The sequence below is a fragment of the Humulus lupulus genome, chromosome 7 (genome assembly GCF_963169125.1).
Source record: "Humulus lupulus chromosome 7, drHumLupu1.1, whole genome shotgun sequence".
Classification (NCBI taxonomy): Eukaryota; Viridiplantae; Streptophyta; class Magnoliopsida; order Rosales; family Cannabaceae; genus Humulus; species Humulus lupulus.
In genome coordinates, this window is record NC_084799.1 from 133,990,881 (window position 1) to 134,010,354 (window position 19,474).

At 34.8% G+C, this 19,474-nt stretch overlaps 1 long non-coding RNA gene across 1 annotated transcript; it reads right to left on the bottom strand.

The window, feature by feature from the left end:
* Positions 1–16,870: 16,870 nt before the first annotated feature.
* Positions 16,871–17,285, bottom strand: LOC133789917 (uncharacterized). The gene is made up of 2 exons (XR_009873784.1): positions 17,178–17,285; positions 16,871–17,100 (listed from the first exon to the last, which is right to left on the bottom strand). It is a non-coding gene; the product is annotated as an uncharacterized LOC133789917 (long non-coding RNA).
* Positions 17,286–19,474: the final 2,189 nt, after the last annotated feature.

Here is a 19,474-nt window from a genome sequence, read left to right on the forward strand (position 1 = left end):
ACCTTAGTGCTGAGCATCGCAACTCATAATGTTTGTGATTTCTTGGAGGCTTCTCGGCATATTGTGGGGTTGCGGCGTAGCTGGGGACACAGTGGTTCTAAATGAGATTTTAGAATGTCTTGAATTTTTGTTTCGGGGAATCAAATCAGAGGGCATGGGAACGATTCCGCTACCCGGTCAAGTGGAATCTGAGGTAAGCTTATTTAGTTATGTTTATGCAACATGACGCTTTTATTGCCTTTTTTTGTTAATATTTCAGGATTCATGGAAGAATTAATTAAAAGATCGTGTTTGGCTCTGTAAAGAAGTAAATTGGCGAAAATCGTACATTAGAGTTGCAGCGCTGCGGTGAAACAGAAAGGTGAAGGTTCTGGGCAAACGACGGTCGCAACGTAACCTTGCGGAGCTGCGACGTTATTACTTGAGGAATTAGAGTCGTGGCTCAAACATTGTAGGGCAACGGTGCAGGTTATGTTAGAGACCTTTGATTTTTGCAATCGAGGACACGGGCTGCGGCACACACTTATAGGGCCGCGGTGCCTGAGGCGATCAATGTGCACATTAGGGCATTTGAAGAAGGGAAAAAGTGGAATTTCACATTAAAAGCACAACCTACTATTTAAGCAACATTATGACGATTTAAAAAAAAAAAACTAAGGGGAGACTCAAGGAAACACTCTGCGGAGGAAAAAGCTTGGATATCAACTAGTTTCCATCATTCATTTTCTTTTTCTTCTTTTACTTTCTCTTGTAGTAATGTTTATATTTAGTTTGATGGATTTGCTTATGTTTAGCATGAACTAATTTTTTATCTAGGGTGTTAATGGATTCTTCTAGAAACCTTATGATTATCTAATAAAGTTTTTATGAATTCCCTATCAATATTGTGAATTATTTGTCTTGTGTTTAATGCTTTTGCATCCTTGATCACTATATACATGATTTGTATGATTTTAACATGAGATCTGAAAAGTGAAGGATAAGTATGCTATAGTCGAAATAATCATAGATTTATATTGGACGAGAGTACCTGTATGATTTGTGTAATTTAAGGATTATGTGTTTAATGCTTGCAATATGTTAGTTTACCACAAAGATGTAGGAGATTGCTTATTGTAGAGAATTATAAGTCCTAGTAAGAATATAATTTACAATTGTAATCCACTATCACAATAGAGATAGGAATTCTTAATTTCACATTAGAGAGGCATAGGTGGGTAGTTGATGAAGTTTATAACCCTAATTCTTATTCCATTGAATTAATATTTAGTATTGAGTTCTTTATTGATCTATTTTATTGTTTTATTCCCTTAGTTTTATAAATTCTGAATTCATTATTTGTTGAATCAATTAGAATTAAAGATTAATTTTTGGTAGTTAATAATGGTCTTCGTGGGAACGATACTTGATTTATCACTTTATTACTAGTTACAATTGCGTATACTTGCGTAGTTCAAAATTCTCCCAACAATTTTTTGGGTCGTTGTTGGGCATTGTATTATTAATATCAATATAGTTGATTTTTATTCTAAATTGGTTTCTATTTTAATCTCATTCAGTTTGTGGCTGAATTGTGCTTTCTTGAAACACTGGTATATGTGACTAAGTAGACACAAGGAACTGTTACCAGTAGATCTTGAAATAGAGAGAACATGTAGACAAAACCAAAGGATTAAGAAAAGGTTAGAGTTTGATATGGCAGAAAGTCAGGGGAATGCAGCTACTACCAATAATATTCCAAATGTTGCATAGGTCCCTATGGAACAAGGACCAAGGATGCATAGAGATTATGTGCTTCCCACTGTCACGGGAGTGCATTCATGCATCTGACACCCCACAGTTGCCGCTAATAACTTTGAGATCAAGCCGAAAATATTACAAATGGTGAAGTCTACCGTTTAATTTGGGGGGTTGCCTGCTGAAGATCCTAATTTTCACATAGCCAATTTCCTGGAACTATGTTCAATTTTACCATTTTTACTAAGAAAGAGAGCAAAGAGTTGGTTAATTTCGCTGCAAGACAATTCTATTATAACATGGGAGGAACTAGCCCGGATGTTCCTTGCAAATTTTTTCCATCCAGCAAAAGTTGTAAAGTTGAGAAGGGAGATTAAGTGGATGCTGGTTCACAATTTTTACAATGGGTTAAATGGTGCTACTCGAACAATACTTGATGCGTCAGCAGGGGGTGCGTTCATGAGAAAGAGTGCTGATGAGGCATATGAATTATTGGAAGAGATGGCTATGAACAATTACCAGTGGCCTAATTAGAGGGGACAAACAGAGAAGGTGGCTGGTTTGATCAAATTAGATGCTATCTCAATGCTTACTGCTCAAGTGGCAGACTTAACGAAACAATTACAACATAACAACCTTCCATCTCAAGCCATAAAAGAACAGAATATATGTGAGGCATGTGGTAGTACCCATCCACGAAATCAGTGCCCTTCCCTGCATATGAATAATATGCCCATGGAACAAGTGCAAGCCATAGGGAATTTCCAAAGGCCAACCAACAGCCCCTTTACAATGTCATACACCCAAGGGTGGACGAATCATCCTAACTTCTCATGGACTAATAACCAAGCCGTACAACAGGCTTTCCCTCAAAATCAGCAACAAGTCCTACCTCCTGAATTCTATCAACCACACGACCCTCACGATCAAAAACTTTAATGAAGCAGCCTGAACTACAGCCTGATGAATTGAATCAATTTATGATTGAGACAAGGGCATCTATCAAGAGTTTGGAGAGGCATATTGGTCAGTTGGCCAATTTAATGACAAACCATGCTTAAGGGAACTTACCAAGCACTACAAAAGTGAATCCTAAAGATCAGTGCAACACAATCTCTTTGAGAAGTGAAAAGGTGATAGATGAACCCACACAAAAAATGGATTATTGAAGAAAATGTGTCTGATGAGGAGAAGGAATTGAGTGGGTCAAAGGTTACTGAGAACTTAGAGAAGCAGCCAAAAATAAGCATAGATCACCATATCCTTAGAGCTTCAAAAGAATAAGCTTGACAAGCAGTTTTCTAAGTTTTTAGAAGTATTTCAAAAGCTTCACATCAACATTCTGTTTTTCGAGGCACTTGAACAAATGCCAAGTTATGTGAAGTTTATGAAAGAAATTCTGTCAAAGAAAAGGAAATTGGGGACTATGAGAAAGTGGCACTTACTGAAGAGTAAAGTGTGATACTTCTAAAGAACCTACCTCCCAAGCTTAAAGATCCTCGTAGTTTCAATATACCATGCTCTATAAGGGGGTCAGTGGTGACAAAGGATTTATGTGATTTAGGGGCTAGTGTGAATCTAATGCCTATATCAATCTTTTACAAGTTGAAATTTGGAGAAGCTTGACCTACTATTGTGTCCTTACAAATGGCAGATCATTTAGTTAAATATCCTCATGGAGTGATTGAGTTTGTATTGGTGAAAGTTGATGAATTCATCTTTCTGAACTTTATTATTCTTGATATGGAGGAAGATGAAAATATTCCAAGAATTTTTGGAAGGCAATTCTTGGCTACTGGTAGAGCATTAATTGATGTATGAAAAGGGTGAGTTGAAGCTGCGAGTGCAAAAAGAGGATGTAACATTTAATGTGTTTGCAGCAACGGAAAATCCAACTTGTTGTAGAGTTGATGTGGTAAAAAGAGGAGAGAAAAAGTTGGAAGTCTCTAATCTAAGGTCCATGGTTAAAAGTGGAATACAAAAAGTGTGCCATCATTTAAAAATGTTCTTTAGTGAGAAGATTCGAATTTTACATGAGCGAGGGAAAGTTCCACCAATTTGCTATAACAAGAAACGAGTTTCCACTCATGACACTATGGCTCTTAAGGACGTGAGGGGTGGACTTGATCCAAGTTGAAATTGCAGAGGAATTCAATGTCTGGCTAAACGACGTTAACGACATTGCCCTTTGGAGGAATCCCAATCTATTTAACGTTTTGTTGTTTCGTTATTTTTGTTTAATTTTAGGATAATTTTTCTATGTTGAGTTTTAATTTTATGTTTTTATAATTTTAAACTTTAATTTTTCATTTATGAACCGTGGAAATCGTGAAAAAAAAAATTCGCAGGCTATATTGAGTTACAACATCCACTATTAGAAGTCGCGACCCATGTGAAATTAGAGAGCCACTGAATTTTCAGCGAAGTCCAGGCGCTGCAGTGCCCAAGAAATGAGCCACGACGCGCCTATCCAGATGAAAACAAAAATGAACCACCATAGTGATCTGGTGTGTGATTTGGTACATGTAGATCTAATATCAAACAAATTAATATGAGATAACCTAGAACATGTTTCTAAAATTGAATTCAAAGAGAAATAATGATACGAATACTTACATTATACGCAGCCGAATGAATGAGGCATTCCTTCAGTTTCTCTAACCCTTGTATCATTTCTGTCGCAGAGTATTACCAAGAAACTGAACTAATCTTCAATTTTCTTCTCAATCTTCCAAACTATCCTTAGAATCACCTAGACTAGAGTGGGAAATTCTCAACACTAGAGATAGATAAAAACAGAAGAAAAGAGAAGAACAATAAGGCTTAGAAAAGGACTTATGTTTAGATAGATTCTAAAGCCTATCAGAAAACCAGTGTCTGTCATATGATTTCAACTCTCACTTAACATTCCTTTTATAGGCTCAATTAGGTCATTTATTTAATTAAAAAATCAATAAAATAATAGCCAATAATAATCCTAGGTCGAAATTATCATGGGCTTTAGGCCCATGAAATTTCCCAATGGATTATAAGTTCAATTGACTTAAAATCAAGACCTGTATTATTTTTTATTGATTTAATTAATTAAATAATTATTTAAATCCTTTATCAAATTAATTATTTATAATTTTAACCTTGATTTAAACATATTTATTAATTTAGATACCAATTTATCTTAATTAATAAATCTGTCATAATTTCTCTTTCTTCTCTAAATTATATAACTCTGTGAAACTATCCAAAATTGACCTGGTCAACTTTGATAATTCTATTTGATAATTAAATCAATTAATTGAGACTGTCTAGATGATTTTATCCAAGGTATAGTGGGGACCATGAGCCTATGAAATCAAGCTCCAATAAGTTATCATTAGTCTAACAAATAAATTTACTAACTTATTGATTCCTCGTGACTCCACTAAAGACTCAGAATTGCACTCTTGAATTCATAGAATGCTCTATAACAAATATAGATACGCTATTGATTATCCATTGTTACAACTATAATTGTCACTCAATCCTCTATAGATGGTCTACAATGAGATGGGACTAAAATATTGTTTTACCCCTCATTGTATTTTATCCTTAAAACACTTAGTTCATTGTAAATGATATTTCTATAAACTAATATTAATTACTGAAATGAGATCTCTATCATTTAGAACCTTGAACCAAACTAATAGGAAACCATCGTTTCACTTCTTCATCAGAAGCTATAGATGTTCATATCTATCATTAACACTCCCTCTCTATTATATTACCGAGTTCCCAAGATGTAAGTATGGGCTAGTCCGTAGGGTAAGCTGGTAACGAACAAGTCAAAGAACTCAAATAATACAACTAGTTAGAATAATAACCACTCAGAATTGAGATTGAGTTGACATATGGTCAACTATATGATATGACTAGAATAGATAATAATGGTATGTTTACTTATCTTATCTTCTATCAATATCGGTCCAGTCCAATGTAACAAATACATCTGATCTGATCTACTTTGCTAATGTTCTGGAAAGAACATAACACTGCAATGTGCAAGTAGATCATATCGTAGATTGGCAAGTCAGTGTAAATCCTGTGCACTGACTAGTCTTAGGACTAACTTATATTTGAACATATAATCCTATTTATATTCCACTATGCTTACGTCACTATAAATACGATTAGCTATATGCTTGGGATTTAATAGAAGTTTATATTAAACAAATAATCATGAAAATAAAACATGTGAGCAAAGTGATTGACCAAGTCAAAACATGATTTCTATTCTTTTATTGATAATAAAATGAGATTACAAAGAAATTGGGTTTTAATTATGCATAAAACCCTAACATCTTTTTGTGACATGTTGGGGGTAATGTGTACTTTGAGTTTGGGGAAGAGTTTACTTTGTTTTTAGTTGTTTTTCATGTTTTTAGTTTGTGAATCAAGTTATTTTGAAGCCGATGATACTTATAATCATGTGATATGAGTGAAGCTTTTAGAACTGTGTGAATCTGTGTGCTTGGTGAAATTGATTTAGTTATTAGCTTTGATCTGAGTTTTAATTTCCATGAATGCCTTAATCAATAAATTACTTACAATTCTTTAGTATACAACTATTTCTAAAACCTTGAACCATTAAAACTACTAGATATAGCTACTACTTTTTGGGAAACATACATAAGAAATAACATAACTTTATTTAAAACCCAAAATAGATATTGTACCAATACAAAATAAGGTAAAAATATAAAATAAAATGTGATATGGTATGGGATCCCATTGTTTAATAAAACATAAAACATACAACATAGATTTTGAATATGTTTAAACTACTATTTGCGGAATTACATCAAAAGATGATTTAAAAGACATAAAATAAATAACGTCATCCTCGATCGACACGCAGTCCATTGAATCCATTCATTCTTAACAAACAAGTCAAGCTGCCAAGAATCCTTCTGCCTTCCATATTTATGTTCCTGCATCAAGCTAAAAATAAAGGAGTGAGCCTAATGCCCAGCAAGGAAAATCTACTAAAAACATACATCATAAATCATAAGCATAAAACTATATCATAAACATATACTATAAAAACATATATCATATAGGACTACAATATTAATGGCCATCATAAATTCTTGGGGCTTGTTAGCTAAGCAAGTCATATGCCCAAGGACTATAAAACATACTCTTGGGGCTTGTTATCTAAACAAGTCAAATGCCCAAGGACTATAAGACATACTATACATATACATATCATAACATATAAGAACATAAAATCTATCATATTTTCCTTACCAAAAGCCGGGATATTTGGGAACAAGAACGGGATTAGAACACCCCTATAAACCAACAGTAAAAATGGTGAGAATCTCTAAGAATAAAGATGAAATGAGAACTAAACCATCAAGAAGAAACTTACCAAGAAGAACCTTAAGTTTCAAGAAACTTAAATATCTAATCAAGAATCATAAACAAGAGTTAGGATCTGAATAAAAGTAAACTAAAGAACCGTAAAGAACATGAACTTAGGGATAAGAATACTTTGAATGATCTTATGGATTGGTCTAAACCTCAATGCTGAAATCACACTAAATCTCACTTCCCAAGTGTTTAGAAAAGCTTAAAATAATAAAGCTTTTATCCCAAAACCCAAGTGTATCTCTCTATAGTAACACTAACACCTTGGAGGCTCTGATCAAATGCTTTAGGAATGAAGAATTTGGATGAGCACTAGGTCCTATTTATAGAGTTCAAGGAGTGAAACTAACCCCTTTTAATTTGAATAAATAAATTATTATAAAAGGAAAAATATTTGAATTTCCATTCAACTGACGCCCAGAACTCGATGAAAATCGTTCAAAGACAGGTCCAAGTGGTTAAGGCTATTTTTAATATTCAAAAACCAAACTTTTCAAAAATCATGCACTAGCGGCGATATATCGCCTACCCTGGGTGATATATCGACTCCACCCTAATCCAAAGCCCCGTTTGTACGTTCGTACAAAGTCGACGTGTTTTCTGTATCTTCCGTAGGTGATATATCGGCCCCTATGCTGCGATATATCGGCATACATTGATATATTAAACACGTATTTGCACTTTTTCAGCATAATTTGAATTGGATAAACAACTTTGACTAAGTCATAATACAATCCTAACAGTTTCTAGAAGGTTCTAGAGCTTCTAGATCTTTCTTTTATTAAAACTATTCATCAAAATACTTAATTCCTTAATAATCATGATCATGACTAGTGTCATGCTCTTAATGGTTCTATCTAAACCTTAGGTTATAATAAATAATATATCTAGGACCAGCAATGTTAATCAAACCTTATGTTATAATTAATATTCTTAAACTATAGGTTAAACTTATAAAATCCATAGCTGTTGCTACGAGTTTCGACTTGAACCAAAATCCATGGTAACTAACATACTACTAACTAATACTACTATCTAGCTTGCTAAGTAAATATTATGGGACTCTACATATATGCATGTTAAGTGAGTCTGTGGAATGAGATTTTAAAAATATTTTAGAACTTGGATAGATGTTGATTGAACTGAAATTGGAATGATGCATGCTTAGGAAGATAATTTAGACAATTCATTGGAACGATTGAGCCTTTCAAGCTAACCTTAATGTATTAAATCCCTAGTTACCCAATTTGAGCCTAACATGATTCTTTTGTTGTTTGACATTTATCTTTCTGGAACTTTGTTATTTATTATTCCCTTTGATATACCATGAGCATATGAAAAGTGATGGGGGAAGGAGTTATTATTAATATTAGAAATTGTATTAATGACAATAGAAAAAAAAAATATACTTAGAGAGACAAAGAAATTTTTTTTTTTTTTTGATAAATGAACTACACTCCAAATAAGAATATAAAGAAATAAGTTTGCAAAGTGTAGTATCATTAGAAAAAAAAAATTAAGAAGTATGAATTCTCTCAAAGTAGGAAATTTGGGAAAAATTGGGGAAATTTGGCGATTTATTGTAGGTTTTCAAGATGAGAAAGATTGATTTGTTTGAGTTATGTGCTTATGGTATAATTGAGCCCAAATAACTTTTTATTTACCTACCTGAGCCTATGTCTTTCGTTATAAGCTGAAAAAGTCCTTTTGATTCTTGAGCATGTGTTATCATATTAGGGAAGATTGATTAATTATTCAAGCATATGAAATACTTGCTTTTGATGGAATGATTTGGAAGATTTGACATGTATATGGTATTGTGATTGTGTGTTATTTATTGGTTAAGGTTGATTGGTGTAGCAAAGATTGAAGTTGATTATTGTAATGAATTTACTGAAATTCTAGATGAAACATAGTTGAAAATTCTGAGCTTGTATTGCATGGTGTTGTTGAGGTTGAGGCTTGGTAGGTTATAATTTTATTCATGTTTGTTTTTTAGCTGTTTTGGAAATGTCAAATGTTTTACTTGAGGACGAGTAAAAGTTTAGTTTGTAGGAGTTTGATACAGTAGTTTTTATGGGGTTTTAGAGAGTTGTTTTATGGAATTTTCAAGCTTTATTAGTTATGTTTGTGTAGTACGATGCTTTTGTTGTCTTTTTTGTTAATATTTCAATATTTATGGAAGAATGGACAAAAAGACCGTGTTGACTTAGAAAAGAAGTAATTTAGCAAAAATCAGACATTAGAGTCGCGCTGCTGAGATGAAACAAAGACCTAAAGGTTCTGGGAAAATGAGGGTCGCGACGCTATTATTTGAAGAATTAGAGCAAAGACGCAGGCAAAGTAGGATCGCAGTGCAGGTTAAGTCAGAGACCTTTGATTTTTGCAATTGAGGACATGGACAAAAGTTCACGAGTCGCGTTGCCTGAGGCGGTCAATGTACATATTATGGCATTTTAAGCATAGGAACAAGTGTAATTTCACTTTCAAAGCGCAAAATACTATTTAAGCAACATTATGACGATTTTTGAAAAGAAAAACCCAAGGAAAGACTCAAGGAAATACTTTGTGGAGGCAAAATCTTGGAGATCAACTAGTTTCTATCATTATTTTTCTTCGTCTTCTTCTTTTACTTTCTCTTGTAGTAATGTTTATATTTAGTTTGATTGATTTGATTATGTTTAGCATGAACTAATTTCTTATTTACAGTGTTAATGGATTCTTCTTGAGACCTTATGATTATCTAATGAAGTTTTTACGAATTCCCTATCAATATTGTGAATTATTTGTTTTGTGTTTAATGTTTATGAATGCTTGATCACAATTTACATGATTTATATTATTTTAACATGAGATGTGAGAAGTGAAGGATAAATATGCTATAGTCAAATAATCATAGATTTATATTAGACGAGAGTACCTGTATGATTTGTGTAATTTAGGGATTATGTGTTTAATGCCTGCAATATGTTAGTTTACCACAAAGATGTAGGAGATTGCTTATTGTAGAGAATTATAAGTCCTAGCAAGAATATAATTTACAATTGTATTCTACTATCACAATGGAGATATGAATTCGTAAATTCACATTAGAGAGGCATAGGTGAAGAGTTAATGAAGTTAATAACCCTAATTCTTGTTCCATTGAATTAATATTTAGTATTGAGTTCCTAATTGTTCTATTTTATTATTTTATTCCTTTAGTTTTATAAATTTTGACTTCATTATTTGTTGAATCAATTAGAATTACACATTAATTTTTGGTAGTTACTAAGGGAATGCTAATTGATTTATCACTTTATTACTTGTTACGATTGCGTATACTTGCGTAGTTCAATTCTCACAATAGTGCTTGAATGTGGGGCTGGTTGGCAAGCGCATGTAACTCAGGCCGTCGGCAAGCGTGTGTAACGCAGGCCGTGAAAGCAAGTTCATTTTTTAGGGTACAGTCCCACTCGCTTGGCAAGGCTATTTTTCTTGGGTCATATAAGTGATTCCTATTATTGAAATAAATGTACTTGTTATTGTAAAATGATTTTATGATGTATATGACTAGAATGAATGCATTGTGGGGGGATGCATTTATCGCCTGTGAAGCATATGTTTATTGCTTATGAATAATTTTATTATTATTATGCCTTGTGGGGGAATTTTTTGCTGAGCCTTGGCTCATGGGTGCCCTATGGTGCAGGTAAGGGCAAGCTATTGGTAACCAGCCAAGAGTTACAGAGCTTTGGAGCGGCCCGTACATATTCGCCCTACTTGACCATCACAGTCAAGGTATTTTTAGGAACTTAGAACGTTAGTTCAAATTTGCCGCTTAGGTCGGCTATTTTTGTAATGTTTAATATAATTATCTTTTTTTTATAAACTTTTGGGATCCTGTATATATATTCAAACCTTTTAAAGAAAATTTAATTTTATTAACCAAAAGTTTTTAGTACCTAAAGCATCGTTTAATTTGAAATTACACTTTTGAGTTCAAATGACTTTCTTATCGAGTTAAGCACTATTTTAAACACACAGTGTAGCAGTCCTGGATTAGTAGGACGTTACAGAAGGTGTGAGATTTGAATTTTTCATGTAGGCATTTAAAAATAATATTTTTGGGACCAAAGTCATACTTTTGGGTATATAAGAGTGCCTAAAATTTTTGGGAGTATTTGAAGATGTTTAAGGTCACCTTTGAAAAGTTTGAGCTGTTTATTTGGTGTTACATTGCCTCCTTGTACGCGACACATCGCCTAAATCTTAAAACCTAGGCAAAATGTAGCAAATGACATGTCGCCTATCTAGTCCATGCAATATCGTATTTTAAGCTCCAAATGATGTGTTTAAAATCTCTAATCCTATTGGTTAGACTTAATGGCAGTGCCTACAATATAAAAGGGGTCTTTTAGGGTTTTGAAGGTATTGATCACACTTTCAATTCTCTATCTTACTTTAACATATCATAAGTTTTCTCCAAGAAATTCATAAGGAAAATGCTTGTCTTTTAAATTTCAAAGGCTTGTGCAATCCCAATTCCCTTTCCTGCTAGAGAAATCCTCAAGCGTCCATGAAGGGCTAGGAAATAGAGAATTTGGACAATGATACATTTCATGTATAAGCCTTGGTTTTGATTCTCACCAACAAAGAAGATTCAAGTTATGTTCATCTAGATTTCAAGATTTCAAGAAGATCAAAGGGTTTGTTCTACGAAGAGGGTTTGCACTTCTCATCTCTTATCTTTTATTGGAATCTATCGAGCGAAATTTCGTGTAGATTCTAATTATATTGGTGGTGTAGATTTACTCTCCCCCAACATTTATCCCTTCGATACACTTCACTATTTCTTTTTTCCAAATTTTTATTGTTAGACATGATTATATTATTGTATTATTTCATTTCCTTCTTAGATGTTTATTTCTAAAATAATTCTATTTTTCAGTGTTTTTTGTAGGATATTTCTCAGTTATTCAACCATGGGGGAGTGACTTTGATGGTGGCTTTGGATTGATCTTTACATCTTGGTCTTCCTTTTTTTGTGGTTGAGTCTAATTGTCCAGCCTTAGACTCTACATTTGCTACGAGATCTACGTATCTTAATGGCTTCAGTTCATTATTAAAGTATATTACAGGTTTGGTGTCCAATTTTCCTAAAGTGTCCCTAATCCATAGTTGTATGACTAATAAACCTGCTCAAGGAATAGTTGTACATTCTCTTAAGGTGAATGGAAAACTTGTATGGCTAGGGGATTTCAAGAAGGAAAAAGATTGCCTGTGGGAAAATACAAGCTTGGTTACAACTAAACAAACATCTTTCCATAACTTATTGATAATATGCTTGTATATGTTAAACGTTCCAATCTCGTGGGACCAATTATCCATTTATTCGAGCTAGTTTATATACTACAGGTCGAATGATAGATTCAATTTGGTAAGGTCCTTCCCAATTAGTCTCGAGCATGCCTGTTGATGTATCTTGTGTGGCCAAAAACACTCTTCTAAACATCAAGTCTCCTAATCCAAAGCTTCTGTCTCGAACCCCCTTTTTTAAAGTATCTCGTGGCGCGTTGCTGATACACAACACTTTTAAGTTGAGCTTCGTCTCGCTTTTACTCTATAATATCTAAGGATTCTAAGAGATAGGCTTGGTTTAAGTGTTGTGTATACACCTCGCGTCTTAGTGTTGGAACCTTGACCTTGATTGGCAACATGGTCTCACAACCATAAGCTAACAAGATGCGCATGTGTGTAGTCAAAGTTCGAGCAGTCATTCCATAAACCCATAGCAGTTTTGGTAATTCTTCTGGCCATCTTCCCTTTGCCTCATTGAGTTGTTTCTTTATCGAACTCTTTAGGGTCTTGTTTACAACTTTGACCTGACTGTTTTTCTGAAGATGAGCTACTAAGGATAACTTTGTTATTATCCCTTTCCTTTCATAGAACTAAGTCCGCTGTCGAATTGGGTGTCGTTATCCAAAACTATTTTTCTCGGTACCCCATACCAACATATTATGTTTCTTACCACGAAATCAAGGGCTTTTTTTGATGTGATAGTGGCTAGAGGTTTAGCCTTAGTCCATTTGGTGAACTAGCCCATTGCCACAATTGTGTACTTAACTCCACCTTCTCCCGTGGGTAATGATCCTATGAGGTTTATCCCCCATACTGCTAATGGCCAGGGGGAGCTCATCATGGTGAGCTTGGTTTATCCCCCATACAAGATAGTATATTTTGGTATTTGATACATCAGATTAAGAGCTTTATTCCGGTCATCTAGGATATCGCCGGTTTGGAGATAGTCAATTATAGGTGTCATCCATGTTGGTTGTGCGTCTATCATGCCAACCTCATTGGCTTCTAGCTCATAGTGATACTTGTGATACTTGGTTGTGGTAAAAATTCTATTGGGACCACATTGAGTGTGTCGGCCTCCGTGGTTGTTGCAAGTCGAGCCAAGGCATCTACATTTTGATTATGTTCTCTTGGGACTTGTTTGATTGTATAAAATTTGAATTGACTGAATGTTGTTTTTACCTTGTCCAGGTATGCCACCATTTTGGTTCCACGAGCTTGGTACTCTCATAGAACTTGGTTTACCACAAGTTGCGGATCACTATAACAATGTATTGCTCTATCTTTTAAATCAGTGGCCACCAAGAGTCCAGTTAGTGGTGCTTCATATTTACCCTCGTTATGGGATGCATCGAATCCAAATCTCAATGCTGAATGAAAACTATGTCTCGATGGGGTGATGAGTATAATACCTACCCTCGATCCATTCTCATTGGAGGATCCATCGATGTAAAGTCTCCACAGCTCCCGTACTGGGGTTATGACTGCTTTGTTGGATATTCCCATGCATTCTACTATGAAATCGACCAGCACCTATCCTTCTATAGTTGTCATCGGATGGTATCTAATTTCAAATTGCCCGAGCTCAACTACCTACTTCAATAGTTGACCGGACGCCTCGGGTTTTGACAATATTTGCCTCAATGGATGATCAGTCACCACATGTATTGGGTGTGCTTGGAAGTAAGGCCGTAATTTTCGAGATGGGTGCACTAGGCATAGCGCGAGCTTCTCCATAAAAGGGTACCGGGACTTAGATCCTAAGATTCATTTACTAAAGTAAATCTTTTTTTGTTCCTTTTTGTCCTCCTGAACTAGCACCACTGTAATGCCCTGGATAACCAAGACCGTTACACTGTGTGTTTAGAATAGTGCAATACTTGCTAATCAAGTCGTTTGAACATAAATGTGTTTCTAAAGTCAAGTGACATGTTAGGGTTAAAAAAATTTGATCATAAAATGGTTAATTTTCATTAAAATAAGAGATTGATTCATGGGATCCCAAAATAAGATTCACATGGTGGATACAACCCTCAAAAGTTAATACAACAGTAGCCAGTCTAAATGGAAAAATACAAGTTTGAGCTCTAGTCCTTGTAATTCCCTCAGCTGTGGCGGTCGAGCAGTTGCCGATGTACACTCCACCCCCAAAGCTCTCCAACTCATGGTTGGTCCAACTTTCCCTTGCCTTTACCTGCACCACGTACCACCTCAGCAAGAAAACCAAATTCCACAAGCATATATAACAACAGAATGTACATAGTAAAATTTAGATCAATCAGTTCTATTAATAGCTGAATACATGTGCTAAATTAGCAACGATAATAGTTCAATCCACACATATAAATCAACCTTAAAATAGTTAAATAGGGGTCGGCACCCTTAGGTTGAGCCCTCTGGTTATTTAACTGATCCAACTTGCTTAAGCCAAGCTGCGTTCAATATGCTCAACATTAGCACCGACTCCCTTAGGTTGTACTTTCACATCACACATAACATATATACAGGTTATAGAGCACATATGTTCATTTATAGGGAAACTCAGTCCCATTCACAACTTGGGTGAAATTTTCTTACATTGAATCCTGGGCGAAGGAAGTAAAGCGGCCCCCGAGCACGATCCTCAATCTCGAGCCTTAACGGTAACCCTAGTCACAAACTATAATGGATACACTACTACAAAAATTACACGATAAGTCGGTTAAAAACTGACTTCTGAATGTTCATAAGTCGGTTGTGAACTGACTTCCCATGCAGTGACTTATGATGTAAAAACATGGTAGGTCGGTTGGCGCCAAACCGACCTCTAGTGTAAGACATGGTAGGCCGGTTGCAAACCGACGTATGGTGTAAGACATGGTAAGTCGGTTGCAAATCGACCTACCATGTCTTACACTAGAGGTCAGTTTGGCGCCAACTGACCTCTGGTGTAAGCCATGGTAGGTCAGTTGCACACCGACCTCTAGTGCAAAACATGGTAGGTCGGTTGCACACCGACCTATGGTGTAAAACAGGGTAAGTCAGTTGCAAACAGACCTCTAGTGTAAATCATGATAGGTCGGTCTGGCACACCGACCTCTAGTGTAAAACAGGGTAAGTCGGTTCCCAACCGACTTATAGTGTTTTTTGTTTTTCATGAAAAGTGTATTATGCCAAAACAAATCCTGCTTTTTATACAAACAAACATAACAAAACAAAACATATATCACAGTAATATAAAATACTAGAATTTGAATTAAATATCCAAAATAATGATGAGTCTTAAGTTAATTACAAAATTACTCATATAAGCAACAAAAGTGTAAACTATAGTTAGACAATAAAAGTGTGTGTATCTCTTAGAAAGTCTAAGTTATTCTAAGTATATCTCTTTAAAAGTCTAAGTTAACAAAAAAGTGAGTAGACTTATGTAGTACTCATCAAATCCATAACGCATTGTGCCCATTCTTCACGTACTTCATTGATCTCATCCTTTGTGTAAGAATTCTTCCCGCCACACTAAAACAAAATTCCTTGCGTGAGTTGAATTAATATACTTAATCTTGAGGTAAAGCTATAACTTTAATAATAAATATTTTCACTTACTTTACTAGTTAGCCATCGCATTGAAAACTCATTTGTCACGAAGTCTTTCATCATCCTCATAACATAGAATCCACATTGTACTGATTTTGATGGTTGACGAGGACACTTAACAGTTCTCCATGCGACTTCCTTAGTTTTCGCATTATTTGTGCGCAAATGTTGACAAACACTATGCAATAAAAACATAGACATTTATATGTTGTTAATTTTTAAATGAATTTAAGAGTATATAGTTAATTGGTTAGATTATTATCGAGAAATGAGAGATTTGATTTCATCTGGTGGAAAATTATCAAGAGAATCCAGGAAATAGCACAATTGGTGATCAAAATCCATTATTATAAGCATCCAATGATTTCTAACAGAAACACAAAAATATTTCATTATTAATATTATATTTAACCACTAACAAAATACTAAAAGTAAAAAACTTACCCCTTATGATATGGCAACAACCACATTTAACCTGGATTTGAATCAATCATACGTTTTGATATCCATTCAACTCGTTCTTCTTCAGTAGATCCAACATTTGATAACCAAATTGGCTCAACAAAACGAAAAAAGTGACTGGTCTCTCTTTTCACTAATTGGAAGTATAAAATCCTACATAAAAAATATATATCTTTGTTAAATTTATAAAATAAGTTATCTACAAACTTATAATGGTTTTAAAAATCTTTGATACCTGATATATAACGATATACATGATGCTCCAATCTCCTCCATTAAGCCAAAGTGGACTATATCTTCTTGTGAGATATATAAATCATTCTCATGACCTAATATCTTGAAATCCATCGGAACTTTGACCATGAAACTTGGCTCCACATACTTCACAGTAGTTAATAAACACTTGAGAGAGTGAGGAACCCCACTAGGAATCTTGAAGAGTATCGGGGCACTAGCTTTACTTGACACTACTTCATTTTGACTAGGAAGTCTTTGGGAAGGATGAGACTTGTCTTGTGTCATTGAGGCATTAGGTATTGGTGAACTATTTCTTTTTTGCTTCTTTGTCTTCTTAGGTAGCTTCAACATGAAAGTAACACATGTTAGTCTTGAAAAATAATTTAATCAGTAAATATAACTATTTGTTAATATCTTACCAAATTTGAATCGTATGGAATGATCAGATGAGATGGCCACTCAACAAAGTAACCGACAGCATGACGTACAAAAATGATCTCATCCTTAATAGGAAAAATAAGTTTAGCATCATTATTACAGCACTCATCCACCCACACACGATAGTTACCCTCTCTTAACTCAACACAATGAATTGTTCCGCTTGTTGCCATTATTCGTCCAATAGCAAAAGTATCACCATTTTTTTCCAATAATCTAGACTTCTGATTATCCTACAGGCTCAAGATGAGGAAAATAATAATATTTATGTCATAATAGATATTTTCTTCAATAATAATATAAAAAGGTGAAGAATAAAATACTTTTGAAGAAATTAAAGACTCGTTTACCACCTCCATTGGTGTAGGGGTCTCACTTGATGGTGAAACTATCGTAGGCAAACTCACTTCACTTCCTTTTAATGATGAAATTTGATTTTCTAATTCTGTAAACTTTGTCAAAAACAACTCTCGTTCTCATTCTCGTTCTTCTCTTTCTCATTCTCGTTCTTCTCTTTCTCGTTTTCGTTCTGCTTAAAATTGTTTAGCTTGACAACGTAGTCTTTGCTCAAACGATTTCTCTAACTTTTTAAAGTCATCTAAGTATTTTTGCGATTGGTGTTGTTGAAATTGAAATTGATATTGTTGAAGTCCACTAAAACCTCCTGCTGGCTTCAAAAAGTAGTCTCTTTGTGTAACGCCACGACTTTGGCCTCTTACTCTACCAGGATGCTCCTTTTTCCCTAACACTTGTGTCAATATATCGTTTGTCCCAACTTCTACAAGTGTCCCCTCGTTTCTTTGATCTAGAAGGTCATCCTGCGATATTTAATTTCAGAAATTTAGTAATAAAATATAATGAAGGATAAAAAAGAATCCAAGTTCATATAGTTTACAACATACAATGGCATCTCCTATAAGCTTGTCACGTACATAGTTCATTTACTATCAAAATCTAATTCAATTAAATGCTTTGGAAACAATTACTAGTCTCTGGTACTCCGAATTCTACTAAACTAGGTAGTAGAATTCTCCCTGAGCCTAAAAACTAACCTAGGGTATGGATGCCTAGGCGGGCCGCGACTTAGCCCAAAGGATCATGGCATGCGAGCCGCAACGCCCATGAACTGGGTCATGGCGCGCTGCCGTGAACCAAGAAATCAATTTGTTTCTCTGCATTTTTCCCCAGCTTAATTCATCAAAAATCTAACCTAGCATACACCAGAACCAGAATTCAACTACTATATCACAACTCAGATTACCACAACCTCCTAAAATTCTAACCAAAATCCTTGTCAAAACCCATAATTCATCAAAATCCCGTTTGAACTTTAGAAGCTACAAACACTTAAACTAATAGCAAAGTCCTATCATTAATTCACAGCTGAAACCTTACCTTAAAGATGGTTCTTCCCCTAAGCTGCACCTCAAACACTTCTGGCTTCAATCCTTCATTCTCCAAACTTCAATTCTCTAAGCCTTCCCTTCCAAAGCTTCAAAAAATCTCAAGGAATAAGAGAAGAAGAAAGAAACGTGAAATGAGAGAGAGAGAGAGAGAGCTGATAGTTATTCCACTATGTTCTGGTTATTACCTATATTTTAATTTAATTATATCCCTTAACCAAAAGACCAAATTGCCCCTGATATTAACCCAACCCTCTTGTTGCCCACAAGGGCAAAACGGTCATTTGCCCCATTTCTCGCTAATTCCTCGAGTCGTCCTTCATATTCTCAATTAATCCCGACATACCCAACTAATCACCAATTACTTACTCTTTACTCAATAAATCCCCAAATATACGTTAAACTTCCCAAAATATCCCTAAGCTCACCCCGAGCTGGGTATTAAACCCCGCTATGACTATTCCGCTAATTCGCTCACTAGGATCGCGCCGAGCCATATACTACAAATATATCCACGTAAAAATGTGGTCTTAATCATTTAAAACATATAATCACATTTATGCCCGCAACATGCCAAAATTACAGATATGCCTTTATCAACAAGAATGGACCCACATGCATATTTAATGCTCATAATCATGCATTTAATAAATAAATAAAACATTCATCCAATTATGTCCTCCAGCACGCTAATCAAGGCACTAAACCCTATTAGCATTTTTGGTACGTTACAGCCGCACTGATGGCATGCTCGGTTGTAGCGAGGTATAAGTACAGTATTTCTCCCAACCTTGTTTTAGACAAGATAAGTTATTCAGTGAAAGGATTTTTTAAAGCTTGAAAGGCCAGCTCACACTCCTCCATCCACTCAAATT